Genomic DNA, 18,630 nt, shown 5'->3' on the forward strand with positions numbered 1-18,630 from the left:
CTGTGTAATTTGGATAGTTGTCATAACTTCTCTTAGCTACGTGGGCCTTAGTTTGTTCATCTTTAAAATGGGCAGGAGAGGATTGGGAAGGAGGGAAAGATACACAAGTAAGTACTCAGCTGGAAGCGTGTGAACCAGTGAATGTCACATCAGCAGCTGGATGTTGGCCAGGGTGGCAGTACTTACACCATGGAAATTGGAAAATGCTACAATTCAGGCAGTACTTACACCATGGAAATTGGAAAATGCTACAATTCAGGCATTTCCATTCCTAAGAGCTACTTGTGAAACACACTTCTAGTGTTCATGGACACTCTTTGAATGAAGAGTTCCAGAATTAGCTAAGTTTTGGAAGCACAGGGGTAGACAAAACAAAAAGCCCTTCCCTCCTTTTCTTCCTCCCTCCCTCCCTGTCTTCTTTATTTCCTTCTTTCTGCTTTCTCTCCTTCTTTCCTTTCTTCTTTCTCTTGCCCGGATAAGAAATTTGATTCTTAAGCACGCCCAGGAAGAGGTATAAAACATCTCACATTACAAAACTTTTTTAAAAAAGCCCTTCAGACACATCTATTAATTCTTACAATTTTGTTTCGTACTGGGACCAAATCTTTCCCTTGCTCTATTCTCGTCCTCTTCTTCATCTGAAATCTATTTCTTCATTTATTATGCAAGTAGTATGCAATGTTTGTATAAGATGACATTTGTACAATAGGAAATATAAATATATAGAGTAAAAATGAAAACCCTCTTACCAGTAGGTTTTCCAAGCTGCAGATCCTCTCAGTCTTTAATATGCTAATATGCACCCTGAACCTCCAAAAGGGAGGTTGCAACTGAACACAGAAATTGTTCCTTCAAACATCTATTAACACGTTGAAGTACATGACTATTCTTTGGAAGGCAGCTTCAGAAATAATGGACTAATGGAGTTCTAACAAATCTTTGCAAAATTATATTAAGTACAAATTCTGAAGATGTTCAGTACTTCAGACATAGGATGAAGCTTGGGAAGCCCAGTTTTTGGACAAGCTTCAGAAGAAAGGGAAGATGATTCTGTGATATACTTCCAGGACGGTAAAAATTGTTTTCAAGAACTGAAATGCTTAGATCTCTTTTGATGGCTATCTAGAAATATCATAGGTATGGAAGATTTTGTGAAATTTTAGGAAATGTTATGGGGATGTTCAAGCCCAAATGTACTAGAAATTGAATTGTATGTAGTAGTTTTTGAATTTGAAAATCAATGCCAATTCTTACTGACAACTTTCTTACTGGGTAGTTGGTGGTGGGTGGTACTGGGGATTGAACCACCCAGGGGCATTTTACCACTAAATTATATCATCAAGCCCCTTTTAAATTTTATTTTGAGACAGAGTCTTGCTATGTGGCTGAGGCTGGCCTAGAATTTGTGATCTTCCTGCCTCAACCTCGCAAGTTGCTGGGATTTTAGGTGTATGCCATCATACCCTGCAAATTTATAGAAACATACACATACACATGTACATACATACAGATAGATATAGAAATAGACAAATCAATTGATCTATTGATAGATACAGTTTTAAAGTTCCCAGAAACAACTTGGGATCCATGAATTCTATTTAAAGCATTCTTTTACTTATACAGACCCTGTTCACTAAATTTAAATTGTTTTATGATACGTTTGCAAGTTTATGTCAACTTCAACTAGTATTAAGGGATATTATAAGAATGCAATTCACCCTTAAGAAAAATATATTCAATTAGCCCTTTAATTTATTGTCAAAGATCTTTTTAAAATGAACTGTAGACAAATTGTGTTTATAGAAAATAGTTTGCTTGAGAAATATGGAATCATGATGAAGAATAATATGAGTGTTTCAGTACCTTTCTTATACCAGGCTCATACTAGAGATCTTTCTTATACCAGGCTCATACTAGTGTCTGTATTGTGATAATTGCTATTAAAATAAGGTGTGATGTTAAAAGACTAAACTAAAGCAACAGGCCAAGGGAGATGACAACATAGATTAAAGGAATTATTGAACTCTATTCCAGAACACAAAGATAAATCTTAAAGATCTCCTTCTTTAAACTCACCCTGTATCTTATTGAAGTAAGCAATAAAAAACTGGTCTGGTCTCAATGTGCTAAATGCTACTGCTGAAAGGGTGTTAGACTGAAGGAATCCAGTGGTGAGTTGTAAGTGACACATGCATGGAACTGTTAACAATTAACCTTTTTCTCCTCCTCAGAATTCACGAGGGACTTGGTCCACAGGAAACTAGAGTTAGCTTTTTTTTTTTTCTCCTTTAAGTTAGGATAAATGCCTTTTGCAGAAAATAGTGCCCGCCCATGGTATTAAAGATAAAGCTGAGAATAATTTAATGTAACACCACTATTCACTGGTTAGTTCAGTGTTGAGAGGAGCTGGCATGGAAGAAGCCTGGGAAGAGTGTTTGCACTGAATGTTGAAATCCAATTCACACTGTACTGGGCAAATAAAGATATTATAAACAAACTTCTGTCAGAAGCAAAGATAAGCTAGGGTGATTTTCAAATTATTTTCAAATATTCCTAAGGGACGGATTATAAATCTTTGCTTATTTTGAGGATGAATGTACATGAAATACCAGTGATACTGTGACAGAGAAACTTTTAATTTTTTTCTCCTTTTCCCAAAAGGAGATAATCTCAGTTTAAAGGAAACAGTTTCTACTATGAAAATAGAATTAATTTTAGAAAAAGAGAGAACAAATGCTGAAAATAACTGAATTCCTGTTAGTAAACTACAGTGATTTGAAAGCTCCATGTGATATGGAGGACTACTGTAACACATTATGAAGACCATACATATTTTTTGAGGAAATAGAGAACAAGTAAATGCATGAATGACTTAAAGAAATGTAGGTGGGTGGGCAGATCAGTTAGCAATTAGAAAAAAGATTTGAAAGTCGGCTAGATGGCATCTTTCATACATGTCCAACACAAGTTGATGGATTTAATTTTTTAACAAATTAAATTACCATTCTGGATAAATAAACATATGATTCCATCACACGTTAGCTAAGACTTAGTGATCCTATGATAGTCTTCTTTTACCCCCAAATTCTTACTTGCACCAATGGTGAGAGTCAATTCTAAAAGCAACAGAGTTCTGGAGAAAGCTCTCTGGGGGCAGTGAGTGGCCCCAACTCCTGGCAGGACCAGGTTGCTACAGGAGCCCCCACTGCTCCACCCCTCCATAGATTGTCCAGTCACCTGCTATCACTTCCTCAGCATCCACTTCCTATGTGTATCCTGTTTACTCTTCAATCAGTGAGACTATGGTTCTCAAGCCCACGACCCTGTGCCATCCTCCCAAATGCACGTCTTCTCGAGGGAGAGCCTGATCCACACTCAGCCTCACTTGCAGTTGCAGATGGTAGAACACCAACCCTTGCTAAGACACTCACCCTTCTGTTCTTAGAGGGAAGTTCAGACTGGGTTCCTAGCTCCCTCAAGGAGATTCAACTAGCTCATCTCTGAGGTTATGTTATTGCAATAGTATGTGAATCTTGATTTTTTTAAAATATTTTTTTAGGTGTCAATAGAGTTTATTTACTTATATGTGGTGCTGTGAATCAAACCCAGTGCCTCACACATACTAGGCAAGCGCTCTACCACTGAGCCACAACCCCAGCCCGAATCTTGATTTTTATGGCTGTAGGATTCTATGATTTTAAGAAGTAAGCGTGGAATATAAAAGGTTCATTTTAAGGACTGGCTGATATTTGATTGTTCAGGTGAAAGAGAAGAGCAGAAAAGTCACAAGATACCCCTGAGGAGGTTACTGGGGCCAGTAATAGACACGAGTAGGCAATGCTCCCTAGAGTTCCCACACAAAGGATGCAGGCCTCGGCTGCCAGTCCTAGGGGGTGGATAGTGTCAAGTCAGCTACCTGGCCCAGGAACAGGAAAGGAAGATTTTTATGCCTATCCAACCTGGTATATACTTAAAAAATTAAAATATTTATTTTCCATGAAACTCAATACTTATACAGATGCTACAATGAGAACCACAGGGTTTGTTTTCTTTTGTTTTTGTATTTTCCTGATTGCAAAATTCTGGACAAATTTATAGAAAGCTGAAATTTTCTTCCAGCTATTATAAGCATATATTTAGGTCTTCGCACTGACATTGAGCTTGGGTCTTAAGCTTTGTCTCTTATTTTTAACAATGCCAATTCTGTGGTTCTATCAGTCAATCAGGTGTGCAGAATTATGTCTAAAAAACATATCCAGATACATGCTACAGTGCACAGAAGAACTCCATTGATGTCTCCAGCCCCCCTACCATTTCTGTAATTCAGTGGAATTCTCTTCAGTTCTAGGGATTCACTGGTCTCTGTTTATCAGTGATTCTCGAAAGCTCTCTCCAGATGCCCTCAACATTCTATTTTCTCCCTGCGCTCAAACCATCAATTTCTACATCATTCACTCAGCCAGGTAACCCATGAACTTTGTTGCCTTCCCTTCATTTTACCCAGTCACCAATTCTTGTCTTTTCTACTTCTTCAATGAATCTGTTTACTCAATAAGTAGTGGCTGCATCCCTTTAACACATGAGGTATTATACTAAGAACTAGGGAGACCCCCGCTGTACCTTCGTGAAGACTGCAGGGTAGCACCTGTGAAATATCTCACAATATTTGCCCCTTCTAGTCTACTCCCTTAATTCCATTTCCGTGCCCTGGACTCATTGGTATTGTGCTAATACTGTTTTTTTATATTCAGTTTATAGGTTGATCTTCCTGAATTAGAGAGATGATCCCGTCATTCCTTTGCTCAAAAATCTTCCATGGCTCCCAATTCTCTATTGTTATGTAACCTATTGTGGCAGGAAGAACATGGTAGCCTCCAGGCTGGGTCCTGGAAGTGCATTGAGCTGCAGAGAGAACCAAATAGGTTTCTATACTTGGTTTTGCCAGAAATTCACTGTCTAACTTGAGACACTTTTCTGAATCTTTCTTTCCTCATCAGTAATACATGGGTGGGAATCTAGTGAATTCCAAACACCCTTCCAACTTCTATTTTATATTTTTTGTCATTGTTCTATTTCTAGAGATTAGACTCAGAGGGTTTCAAACTTTGGGATATCTACTAGCAGGTATACAGGAGATTTCTAAAGATATACAGGAACATTTTTCTAACGACTTCTTTTTTTCATGAAGTTGTAAAACATTCTTTAATTTACTCCTACTGGGAGAAGGTTTAATAATTTTCTACTCTCTTCTTTCTTGGTGTGGAAATAATTATCAATGCAGTCATGAGCTATTATACACATTTGGTTCTTCCTGAAGTCAGCCCAGGTATGTCAGAAGGGAGAATCAGGTCAGCTAAGCCTGACTGTTGCTTTGTTAATCAGAATATTTATAGTTTAAAATTCAAATGTGAGCTCATCCTCTGGTGCTAAATGCACATTAGGGCAGGTTGGAAAATAATTACTCTTCCACTTTAGGCTCTGGCCACTGACCTTTATCACAGTGATAGTCCTGCAGCATTGAGCTCAGGGACACTAGTGATTCTTCTTGTTTCTAAGAAGTTTCAGCCTTAGTATGCTAAGACCTCCTTCCTATCACCCAACATTCAGGGAACAGAAGTGGCAAATTTGGCATGGTTTGCCTTTGGAGCATTGATATTTAAGAATAGCCATTTCTATACATGAAACAAATATGGTTTTGAATATATTTGGATTTATATTAGAAGAAAATCATATAATCCCAGAACAGATGTATGCAAGCCCACTGATATTTTCCCCCCTTCTTGGAAGGTTCTGTGACAAATTTGTTGTTGAGTTATGGTCATCATAGCCACATAAGGAACAGCAAGGAAAAATTGTAGTCTGTCATATATTACCATGATGTTTCCGTGTTATTCAGGGTGATTATACTGATTCTGGAGGTATATCATATTGACTGCCAGCTCCAGTCTTACCCACTGCTGTGCCCCCTCTGTGACCTCCACAGCTATGGAGTCAGCCTGCTGGATTGTGGGAATCCTGTTTGTGCAGAGTATGATGGAGAAATAATGAAAAAGGTTTCTTAAACTTATGGTTACATTTGCAAGTACGTACTTGAATTTCACTGATGTAACAGCAATTGGTAATTGTGATTAGAAAGAAAATAACATAATAAGTTAGGAGCCTGTGATGTAGTTTACATACTTTTTGATGATCTCCTTGTAAAATTATGCCTCATAAAACCATGGCTATATTACTTAGAAAACGAATAATTTCTTAACAGAATATGCTTAAGTGAGATCATTTTGGTGGCTCTTACATGTATGTGAAAAAAGAAAGTTTTAAGCATTTTGAAGTTGCCCTGTAGTTTTCATTAGTCTGGTTTTCAAAGACAAAAGTGATACTATGTTTTCAGAAAATTCTGGATATATCTTACCCTTAGTTAACTATTTTTCTCCCCAAATAGGGTATTAGTACTCTTTCTTAATTAATATGTATAAAAGTGCCAGGAACTAGGCCTATTACATGGTGTGAAATAGAATAAATAAATAAATATAAAAATTAATGTAATTAATTAAAAATAGAAACCCAACAACGTATTGGGGGAAATTTTGGGCAAGTTTGACATTATTGGGAACTCACACATGAAAGTGATTTTAGAATTTACCCCAAATAAATAAGATTTAAACCAGATTGATAGGAATCAACATTTATGTTTAAAATTAAATAAACCTATTTTACACAAATTATCACTCTTGCTTATTGTACAAAATATATGCAGATTAAAACAAATTCTACTACTTTTAATTTTTTGTTATACTTTTTTCAGAAAATTACCCTCCGTGTATGTATGTGTACATGCATACATATACATATTAAATTACATGTTTAAAGATATACATATGTGCATGCATATTTTAAATATATTTTTAGTAGGTTCTGTTTTTCTCATTCATTCAACAAATCTCTACAAAGGAGTTTAAATTATTGCCATGCTGGTGACAATGTGGCAAGCCCTGAGCTATGTTCTCTGTGTATTATTTAGTCTGGTCCTTATAACTCCTAGGAGGTAACTACCATCATGCCTACTTTATAGAGGAGGATCTGAGGATTACACCAAGGAACTTATCAAGGCCACACAGCTGGTGTCTGACCTAGAATTTGAATCCACTGTGCTCTGAATCACTGGGCTCCCATGCTAGTCATTTCCATGGACAAGGGTAATAATTCATTACATTTATAGTATTTAGGGCAACATCTTCATAAAAAGGAGTATAAATCAGTCATTATGAGTCACAAACTATATTCAACCCATTTTGACACTTTGGTACCTAAGTTCGACTCTCTGGCTGAGATTCCACAGTGTAAAAAATCAAAAGATCTGCATCTCTGTCCTATCCTGCTTCTAACCACCTGCACCACTTAACACAAGTCATTGTGTATGTCTATTGGTTTCTTTTTTATTGGCTGTAACATGAGGGGATTGAGCCATGAGTTATTCACCTGCAATTTATTGAACATGTTTGAAAAGACAAGTTAGACACTGAGATAACAAAAGAAGTAAGATATAATTCCACTCCTTAAGGAGCTCCCCTTGTAGGAGAATAAAGACCTCTGGGCTTCAGGGTACTGCGTGCATTGACAGAGGTGTGAGTGTACTGTTGATGGAGCCCTGAGGGAGGAGAAGGGGAGAAGAGACCTCCTCCCAGCTCTTCCAGCTCTGAAACTCTAAGGATGACTGGCCTTCATACAGACCCTACTTACACACTTCATCAGAAAAATATTGCCATGACCATATAATGGTAGCCATTCAGCTTGTTTTTGCAGGTTGATAAAAGCTTTGAGTTTGTTTTTGAGTTAGCTTATTACAAATTAAGAAATCATTTGGATTTGGCAGAATTAAATAAGTCTATCATTTCTTTTCATTCCATTGAAAAATAAAGGCCAAGGACATAAAGATGAAACTTTTTCCATACAAAAAGTGGGTATTTGTGGATTTTCTTTGTAAGAAATGCTGGAAAGTCTTTATATAAATTGTTGGGAACATGAATTTCACCTTTCAGAATTCTTAGTAAAATATTTGTAAAGGGAAAAAGGTTAAAAATTATGTTGTCAAAGCAAACTCAGATACCTATTTTGAAAAAGAATATTAGTACTCCATATTTTATTTACATGTAGCTTCATTCTCCAAACAGATTATATGTAACCTTGTTCTTTAGTTAAATAAAAGCATAAACCCTCCTCATTGTACAGGAAATAAAAATGTGTACACTGGATTACTAAATATTGATAAATATCCATGATGTACTGAGACATTGCACATGCCCAGACTTTCCAAGTAGATGCTTCAGAATATTTTGATACATAAGGCTTCCAAATCCTCCCTCATTTTTTCAATGTAGAATGAAGTAGTAGTATGATTATCATGCTGACTGGGGAAGTGGCAGTGTTCACAGTGAATTTGAATGTAAGGAGGTAGATCTGTAGAAGGAAGGAGAGGAAAATAGGTATGATGATAGGATTAATTTATATTTCTTTGTGGACAATTTTGTTTATAGGATGACATTGCTATTACAATCCAAGATGTGCCCTTGCTCATCTACCAATGAAGCAAGATCCAAAGAGCAGCCAGGCACTGGGACCCCTGTCTCTTAAGCCCTGTTCTAGGACTCTTTGCACTGTATCATCTTGTAGGGATGAGTGATTATTTTGGAGGGGAGGAGGGAAGACAGGCCCAGATAGAGTCTACTTAGAACTTTATGGTTCAACAAAGAAGAATGAAGGTAATTGTGTTATTCCTTACTCAAAATGTCTGCTAGTAACTCAATCACCAGGTATACTTTGCCAGAAAGCCAAAAGAACAAAGTCAATGTTAACTAACTTTAAAATTAAATGACAAATAAATTGTAATTGTTATAAAAAGGAGGAGAAAAACCACAAAATCATGAACTCAGATTTCTAATTTAGAAGGTCTAAACTTCACAGGCGCCCTTTGAAAATTGAATTTGCACAGGTCACAGCTCATCGATTAGATCTGATCCTGAGCTGCAAAGTCTTTCAATGAACTTTGTGCATAATATCTCTCTAGTTCTATCTTGAAGAATGTTCACAACAGTTTCTGATTATGCAAAGGAGAAAAACATTAACTTTTTCTTTGAGTACCTTTTCCTCTAAGTGGCTGTCTGTGTTTGGGTTCTGACTTGTAGATGGAGAGGAACCTGGTTCACAGAGACCTTTGCAATAATAGATGATGTATATGGAGATAAGATAAACCAAATGTTCTCTTTCGATAAAAATGTTACTTGCCCAAACCATTAATTTTATAAGTATTCTTAAAGAATAAATAACCCATTTTAATCTTGGGTTTCTGCATTTGAAGATTTATCTCAGGGTGAGGGGAGGAAGATAACTCCTCTGCTAGGCTGTCCCACAACTCTTAGCATACTAATTTTATTGCTGAGTCTGCCTCTTAATTTTCCCCAGCTGGGTCACTTTTGCTCATGGGAGACTTTCTTGGCTAATGCCAGTCACCATGCTGCTGTTTCTGAACAATTAAAACACAATCCACATCTCCTCTAATCGACAAACCTCAATGATTATAATGAAAAACCTTCCAATATTTTAAAACCAGAATGACTCTGAGCTGTTGGGTACTAGGAAGCCAATGAAAGGCAGTTGGATGGATCACCTGACACCAAGCCAGGCAATAAAATGAGAACTAAAGGGGGTGAGATTGGTGGAGATAAAGGTGAAAGCATTTTTATTACTTGGCAATCCATCATTTTAAGGAGGAGAGAGCCCCAAAGAACAATGGAACTATGCAGATACGGTGAATTTGGCTGAAGAAACAAATGTTACTCTACAATGGTGTTGTCACTTGACAACATCTATTTATTGAACCCAGCACAGAGCCCTGTAGTAGGCATTATGCCAGGGCTTAAATTACACAGCTGCTCAAATTCACAGCCCCTCCTTCCTGGAACTTGGAAGGAAGGGAAACAGGGAAGAGATGTTTGCTTCTTCCCTTTCCTTGAAGTTCACACTATAGTTAATTACATAGGCTGCCGAAATGGTCTTATAGTCCTTCTCGACACCACCACCCTGTCGGCCCCTGAGGACTCCCTCCTGGTTAGCACATTAATGTAGCACTCCAGTTAGCCTCAAGATGAAACAAGGATAAGGTGACACCTTGTTTATACTGAGACAAGTTTTCCCAGTCTCTTCAGGTCTCTTTAAATATAAAGCATTGCCTGCCCTCCCTGCCCATTTCTCTTTCCTCACTGTGACCCCACTGCCCCCATTCTTATTTAGAATAATCAGCCCCTCTTCATCCCAGGACTTAGTTTTCCTTCACTCCATTGGAGCACAGAGCCTCTGACAAAAGTAAGGGGACAGGAGCGGTGTTTGGGGAATAAAAGCCATTTCTCAGCTTGGAGTCCTGAATGAGCAGCTTGGTACCCATGGGAAACTCCCTGCCCACTGCCCCAAACCCTGACTGCTTGATTAACCAGAGCCCCTTTTGGAGAACTAGATTCTCCATGGGATGCAGAGTATTCTTCAGAGACCTATGCCCAACATTCTCTTTCCCCTAGTATTAATCCAAGCAAATTAACACCTGACTAGGGCAAAGAGGCCTGGGTGTGGGTGCAGAAAAATGTAAAGATACAGAGATGCTGGTGTGGAAAAGGAGGTGAGCAGGACCATCCCAGGATGAAAGCATCCAGTCTTGACCCACTCTCCTCGTTGAGATGTGCTCTTTGGGCCCCTCACTCTCCTACACTGTGGGGGAGGTGTTTGCATTGTGATTTTATACTGCAAGGGCCTGAATTGTGGGTCCTTATCAAATCCCCATGGTGAAACCCTAACCCCAGGGCCTTGGAATGTGCATTTGGAGACAAGGCCTGTAAAGAGGAGATTGAATTAAAAAAAAAAAAGAAAAGAAAAGAGGCCACGAGGGTGGCTCCCAAACCAGTCTGACTGGTGTTCTATAAGAGGAGGACGTTTGGATGCACATAGAGACACCGGGGACATGTGCTTACAGTGGAAAGACCACATGAGGACACTGGTAGAAGGTGGCCAAGAAGAAAGGCCTGAAGAGAAACCAACCCCACCAGCACCTTGATCTCAGACTTCTAGCCTCCAGAACTGTGAGAAAATACATTTTTGTTTTTTTGAGCCACCCAGTCTGTGGTGTCTTGTTTGACAGCCCTAGCAAACTACAACACACCTGACAGAGCCCAGGGCTCAAAGTTCTCTGGAGTTTTTATTGAGTTCATCCCAATTAACATAGAATTCCTGCTTGCTGAGTGCTTACCATGTGCTAGACATTGTGCTGAGTACTTTCCAGCATTATCTCATTTAATTGTTAAAGCTGAATCCTCTGAAACTCTTTGGAACTTTCAAACTTAGCTCAGAATCTCAATACTGGAGGGAAGCTGTTTTAAAGAAAAACTGAAATTGATTTTCTAAAATCTTAAAATTTATTATATTGATTACATTTTAAAGTAATACTAATCTAAGAATATTAACAATTTAATTTACCCAAATCGTTAAACTAAACAACATCTTTAATAGTGGCTATTGGACAGAGCAGTTGTATCTTTCCATTTTATCTTTGGGGAGGGGGACAGATTAGAAAACACCCTATAAATGAGAATTAATTGCTATAAATTACTAGGAAAGGGGAAAATGTCAAGTTGATATAACAAATACTATTTTTTTTCTTTTTTTTTATTGGTTGTTCAAAACATTACATAGTTCTTGATATATCATATTTCACACTTTGATTCAAGTGGGTTATGAACTCCCATTTTTACCCCGTATACAGATTGCAGAGTCACATCAGTTACACTTCCACTGATTTACATATTGACATACTCATGTCTGCTGTATTCTGCTGCCTTTCCTATCCTCTACTATCCCCCCTCCCCTCCCCTCCCCTCCCCTCTTCTCTCTCTACCCCCTCTACTGTAATTCATTTCTCCCCCTTGTATTATTTTTCCCTTTCCCCTCACTTCCTCTTGTATGTAATTTTGTATAACCCTAAGGGTCTCCTTCCATTTCCAAGCAATTTCCCTTCTCTCTCCCTGTCCCTCCCACCTCTCATCCCTGTTTAATGTTAGTCATCTTCTCATGCTCTTCTTCCCTACTCTGTTCTTAGTTACTCTCCTTATATCAAAGAAGACATTTGGCATTTGTTTTTTAGGGATTGGCTAGCTTCACTTAGCATAATCTGCTCTAATGCCATCCATTTCCCTCCAAATTCTATAATTTTGTCATTTTTTAATGCAGAGTAATACTCCATTGTGTATAAATGCCACATTTTTTTATCCATTCGTCTATTGAAGGGCATCTAGGTTGCTTCCACAGTCTTGCTATTGTGAATTGTACTGCTATGAACATCGATGTAGCAGTGTCCCTGTAGCATGCTGTTTTTAGGTCTTTAGGGAATAGACCCAGAAGGGGAATAGCTGGATCAAATGGTGGTTCCATTCCCAGCTTTCCAAGAAATCTCCATACTGCTTTCCAAATTGGTTGCACCAATTTGCAGTCCCACCAACAATGTACAAGTGTACCCTTTTCTCCACATCCTCGCCAGCACTTGTTGTTGTTTGACTTCATAATGGCTGCCAATCTTACTGGAGTGAGATGATATCTTAGGGTGGTTTTGATTTGCATTTCTCTGACTGCTAGCGATGGTGAGCATTTTTTCATGTACTTGTTGATTGATTGTGTGTCCTCCTCTGAGAAGTGTCTGTTTAGGTCCTTGGCCCATTTGTTGATTGGGTTATTTGTTATCTTATTGTCTAATTTTTTGAGTTCTTTATATACTCTGGATATTAGGGCTCTATCTGAAGTGTGAGGAGTAAAGATTTGTTCCCAGGATGTAGGCTCCCTATTTACCTCTCTTATTGTTTCTTTTGCTGAGAAAAAACTTTTTAGTTTGAGCAAGTCCCATTTGTTGATTCTAGATATTAATTCTTGTGCTATAGGTGTCCTATTGAGAAATTTGGAGCCCGACCCCACAGTATGTAGGTCATAGCCAACTTTTTCTTCTATCAGATGCCTTGTCTCTGGTTTGATATCAAGCTCCTTGATCCATTTTGAGTTAACTTTTGTGCATGGCGAGAGAAAGGGATTCAGTTTCATTTTGTTGCATATGGATTTCCAGTTTTCCCAGCACAATTTGTTGAAGATGCTATCCTTCCTCCATTGCATGCTTTTAGCCCCTTTATCAAATATAAGAAAGTTGTAGTTTTGTGGGTTGGTTTCTGTGTCCTCTATTCTGTACCATTGGTCCACCCGCCTGTTTTGATACCAATACCATGCTGTTTTTGTTACTATTGCTCTGTAGTATAGTTTGAAGTCTGGTATCACTATACCACCTGATTCACCCTTCCTGCTTAGCATTGTTTTTGCTATTCTGGGTCTTTTATTTTTCCATATGAATTTCATGATTGCTCTCTCTATTTCTACAAGAAATGCTATTGGGATTTTGATTGGCATTGCATTAAACTTATAGAGAACTTTTGGTAATATCGCCATTTTGATGATGTTAGTTCTGCCTATCCATGAACAGGGTATATTTTTCCATCTTCTAAGATCTTCTTCAATTTCTCTCTTTAGGGTTCTGTAGTTTTCATTGTATAAGTCTTTTACCTCTTTTGTTAGGTTGATTCCCAAGTATTTTATTATTTTTGAGGATATTGTGAATGGAGTGGTTGTCCTCATTTCCATTTCAGAGGGTCTATGTTCTTTTCAAGTTGAAATACTTTGTCTTCATTGTCTGATGTTCTATCTTTCTAAGTGTTCTACTCTGCTGGTAGTATTCTCAATTGAGTTTTTAAGTTGGTTTATTGCTTCCTGCCTTTCTAGGATTTCTGTTTGTTTGTTTTTTATAACCTCTATCTCCCTGTATAGTTGATCTTTTGCTTCCTGGATTTGTTTATGTATTTCATTGTTGAAGAGATGTTTCATTGTCTGATTTTGCTGTCTAATGTCTTCCTTGAGACTCCAGATCATCTGAAGCATGTATCTCCTGAATTCTTTATCTGACATTCCATCTGCTGCAGATATTACCTCTTCTAACGTTGAGTTGACCTGCATTGCTTGTGGTCCTTTCTTTCCTTGTCTCTTCATACTGTTCGCGTTTCTTTCTGCTTACTGAGACTGTTGTGTTGTTGAATTTTCCCCCTATATATTTGTATTACTCTTGTATAGTTGCAAAGTCTCCTGTGCAGGTGCGGGCAGGGGCTCTGTTCCTCCTCCAATTGGGGCACTGTGCCTACCTCATCGGCAGGCCGCTGGGCCTGTTCTGCTGGTTGGTAGCAGGTGCGCCTACCTTGCAGGCGCGTGGGGTGGCTCTGCCACTCCCAGGTTGCTGGGCCTGACCTGCTGGTGGGTTGCAAGTCCGACTACCTTGCAGGCGCGGGGGGAGGGTGCACACCTATTTGTATTTAGACAATTACGCGAAATGGAGGACATAATGCTTGGGATGAAAGTTGGGGGGAAGGGGAAGGTAGGTGCTCTTGAAAAGAAAGAAGGAGAGGGAGATAGCATAGAGGAGAATGGAAAGAGCAGTAAAACTTGGAAGGGGAGAGAGAGAGGGCAAAGGGAGAGAAAAAATTAAAATGAAATAGGAAATAAAATTAGGTCTTAGAGATCCATTTTCTTCTCTTCCCATAGGCAAAGCTGTGCCCTCCGGGCTGAGTTTTGCCCTCAATGTGTCAACAGCAATCCCTGTAAGGCGGTTCCTGGGAGTCTCTCAATCCTGTTGGTCCAGAGCCGTTTCACTTCTACGGCCCCTCCTCCCCTTCCTCCTGCCAGCCAGCCAGGTCCTGCTCACCGGAGGCAGTTCCCCAAGGATTTGGTTACACTTTCAGCCCCACCGAGTGCTCTATTTCCCTAACTACTGAGCACTCTCGCTGTCATTCATCTAAGCCCCAGTGCTGTGGAGCTGTGGTCTGGGAGTCAATTGTTTAATTTTTCCGGACCCCTTTGGTGGGCACACCTTCGGAATCTGGCAGCTAAGACCATTGGTGTCGCTGCTGGTGGTAATGGGAGTTGGGGGTCGAGGATCCCCTCTACTTCCCTCAGCCCCTACAGTCACAACCACTCCGCTGGCGGTAGGAGGAGTTGGGGGTCTGGAGTGTCCTCTGTTTCCCTCCGCCCCTACCGTCACACCCTCTCAGTTCGCGGTTGGGGGAGTTGGGGGTGGGGAGTCTTCTCTGCTTCCCTCTGCCCCTACAGTCACGCCCACATCACTGGCAGTAGGGGGAGTTGGGGGTCGAGAGTCCTTTGGCCCTTACGGTCACGCCCACGGAGAGATTTTGAAGTTTCCTGGTTGTTTGTATCTGGTGTGGGTGGGAGTCACACACCTGCTAAAGTAGATTCTGCTGGGAGGGAATCTCTTTGGCTGAACTTTGGTGACTTCCCCTCTCTGCTATGGCGGGCCCCTGGCTCCTTGCCGGAGTGTCCGAAGGGAGGGGTGGAACTGGCTTGTCTCTGGTCTGACACAATCTCTGGTTTTAGTTCCCAGTTCGCTATTTCATAAAGGGTTGGTTAGATTCCCTTCACGCTGTCTCAGGGGGGGAGCCGTTCGCTGGGTGGGCAGGGCTGTTAGTAGAGCCGGGAGGGCACGGGCTGTCTGCTGGGCCAGGTGGGGACACTTCTCGCTGCGCCGGGCCGCCGGGGGCTGCCTGTAGAGCCGGGCAGCTGCAGCCACGTGGCTAAGATCTGGGCGGGTGGGGTGGCCATTCGCTGAGCGAGAGCGGGGCCTCCCGGGACAGTGAGATGGCAGGTGCCATCTGCGGGTTCGGGCGGGCCGTGCCGCTCGGGGCCGCCAGCCGCTTTCTGAAGTGTCTGGTGGCCACGGGATTGTACCTCTGCACCCGCCGGGGGGCCGCCTGTAGAGCCGGGCAGCTGCGGCCGCGTGGCTACGAGCCTGGCAGGCGTGGTGGCCGTTCGCAGAGCGAGAGCAGGGCCTCCCCGGGACGGTGGGATGGCGGGTGCCGTCTGCGGGTTCGGGCGGGCCGCGCCGCTCTGGGCCGCTGGCCGCTTGCAGAAACGGCTGGTGGCTGCGGGACTGGACTTCTGCGCCCGTGTGGCCGGCCAAGATCCACTTGTCTGGGACAAACTGACACTTCTAATAAACCTACCAATTCCCGGCAGGACCCCTCTTAACGGAATTTTGCTAGAAGTTCCTCAGTAGGTAGATTGCCGCTGTTCCAATGGGTCTTTCTGATCCCGTTAATGTGGAGACATTGGAATCGCTGCTTCCTCGCCGGCGGCCATGTTGGATCCTGACAAATACTATTGACATAGATTTACAACTATATAATTCAGTACCTGGTTTATTTCTTAAAGACCCAGGGCTAAAAGCATGCAATGGAGGAAGGATAGCATCTTCAACAAATGGTGTTGGGAAAACTGGAAATCCATATGCAACAAAATGAAACTGAATCCCTTTCTCTCGCCATGCACAAAAGTCAACTCAAAATGGATCAAGGAGCTTGATATCAAATCAGAGACTCTGCGTCTGATAGAAGAAAAAGTTGGCTCCAATCTACATATTGTGGGGTCGGGCTCCAAATTCCTTAATAGGACACCCATAGCCCAAGAGTTAATAACAAGAATCAACAAATGGGACTTACTTAAACTAAAAAGTTTTTTCTCATCAAGAGAAACAATAAGAGAGGTAAATAGGGAGCCTACATCCTTGGAACAAATTTTTACTCCTCACACTTCAGATAGAGCCCTAATATCCAGAGTATACAAAGAACTCAAAAAATTAGACAATAAGATAACAAATAACCCAATCAACAAATGGGCCAAGGACCTGAACAGACACTTCTCAGAGGAGGATATACAATCAATCAACAAGTACATGAAAAAATGCTCACCATCTCTAGCAGTCAGAGAAATGCAAATCAAAACCACCCTAAGATACCATCTCACTCCAGTAAGATTGGCAGCCACTATGAAGTCAAACAACAACAAGTGCTGGCGAGGATGTGGAGAAAAGGGTACACTTGTACACTGTTGGTGGGACTGCAAATTGGTGTGGCCAATTTGGAAAGCAGTTTGGAGATTCCTGGGAAAGATGGGATTGGAACCACCATTTGACCCTGCTATTGCCCTTCTCGGACTATTCCCTGAAGACCTTAAAAGAGCATGCTACAGGGATACTGCCACATCGATGTTTATAGCAGCACAATTCACAATAGCTAGACTGTGGAACCAACCCAGATGCCCTTCAATAGATGAATGGATAAAAAAAAATGTGGCATCTATACACAATGGAGTACTATGCAGCAATAAAAAATGACAAAATCATAGAATTTGCAGGGAAATGGATGGCATTAGAGCAGATTATGCTTAGTGAAGCTAGCCAATCCCTAAAAAACAGATACCAAATGTCTTCTTTGATACAATGAGAGCAACTATGAACAGAGCAGGGAGGAAGAGCAGGAAGAAAAGATTAACATTAAACAGAGACATGAGATGGGAGGGAAAGGGAGAGAAAAGGGAAATTGCATGGAAATGAAGGGAAACCCTCATTGCTATACAAAATTACATATAAGAGGTTGTGAGGGGAATGGGAAAATAAACAAGGAGAGAAATGAATTACAGTAGATGGGGTAGAGAGAGAAGATGGGAGGGGAGGGGAGGGGGGATAGTAGGGGATAGGAAAGGTAGCAGAATTCAACAATTACTAATAGGGCATTATGTAAAATTGTGGATGTGTAACCGACGTGATTCTGCAATCTGCATTTGGGGTAAAATTGGGGGTTCATAACCCACTTCAATCTAATGTATGAAATATGATATGTCAAGAGCTTTTTAATGTTGTGAACAACCAACAAAAAAAATAAAATTAAAAAAAAGACCCAGTACATTTCTTATTCTTTTCTCCTATTATATTATGTGTACATGATGTTTCAATAATCAATCCCCCCCAAAAGTATGCACCATTTCAGTCTTTGTTGTCTAATTAAAAACTTTTTATGTCCAGCAATTTGTTACCATTTTGCATTATCACCAGAGCTCATTTGTCATCGAAAAAAATTAGCATCAGTTTAAAAGAATATTTCTTTAATCACCGGTTCTGATTGTCAGTAGTACCATTTTGCAGATAGTTTTTAGCTGACTAACAAATCTTTTATTTTATTGGCTGTCTCATTTTGCTCTCTTGCATATTTCACATTTATGGTCTATTCAGACATTCTCCTGTTTTGTTAAGTAGGAATCTGTGTGGTCTTTGATGTAAGACATAATTTATTTGACAAGGAAATATGAGTCTGTGCCCTGAATCCGCATTTAACTGATGGATTGAGAAATTTAAAAATTACAACAAGATAGACTCTCCATAAGATTGCCATACTACTTGCATTTTGCTAATCTATTTGGCAGAAAATTTGCATATCTGTGTCTATATATATTAATATATAGAGATTCCTACAATCCTGTAACTGTACCAGTGTGCAATTTTTCTATTTTGTTAATGGAAGAAGAAGTTTCACTTTATGAGTTATTGATGCTTTCTGTGAAAAAAATTTTGCAGAATTTTTTTTCTGAAATTAAAATTGAAGTGTTTATGTTATTTATCTTTATATAGTTATAGCTTTATAAAGTGAGTCATAATGTCTACACAGC

At 40.1% G+C, this 18,630-nt stretch overlaps 1 long non-coding RNA gene across 1 annotated transcript in view; it reads left to right on the plus strand.

The window, feature by feature from the left end:
- The window catches only part of LOC308631251, a 930,091-nt gene that overhangs the window by 705,002 nt on the left and 206,459 nt on the right, over positions 1 to 18,630 (plus strand). The gene's annotated exons all lie outside the window — the stretch shown is intronic.

This window comes from Spermophilus citellus (assembly GCF_964194105.1).
Source record: "Spermophilus citellus genome assembly, chromosome: 11".
NCBI classification, from domain to species: Eukaryota; Metazoa; Chordata; class Mammalia; order Rodentia; family Sciuridae; genus Spermophilus; species Spermophilus citellus.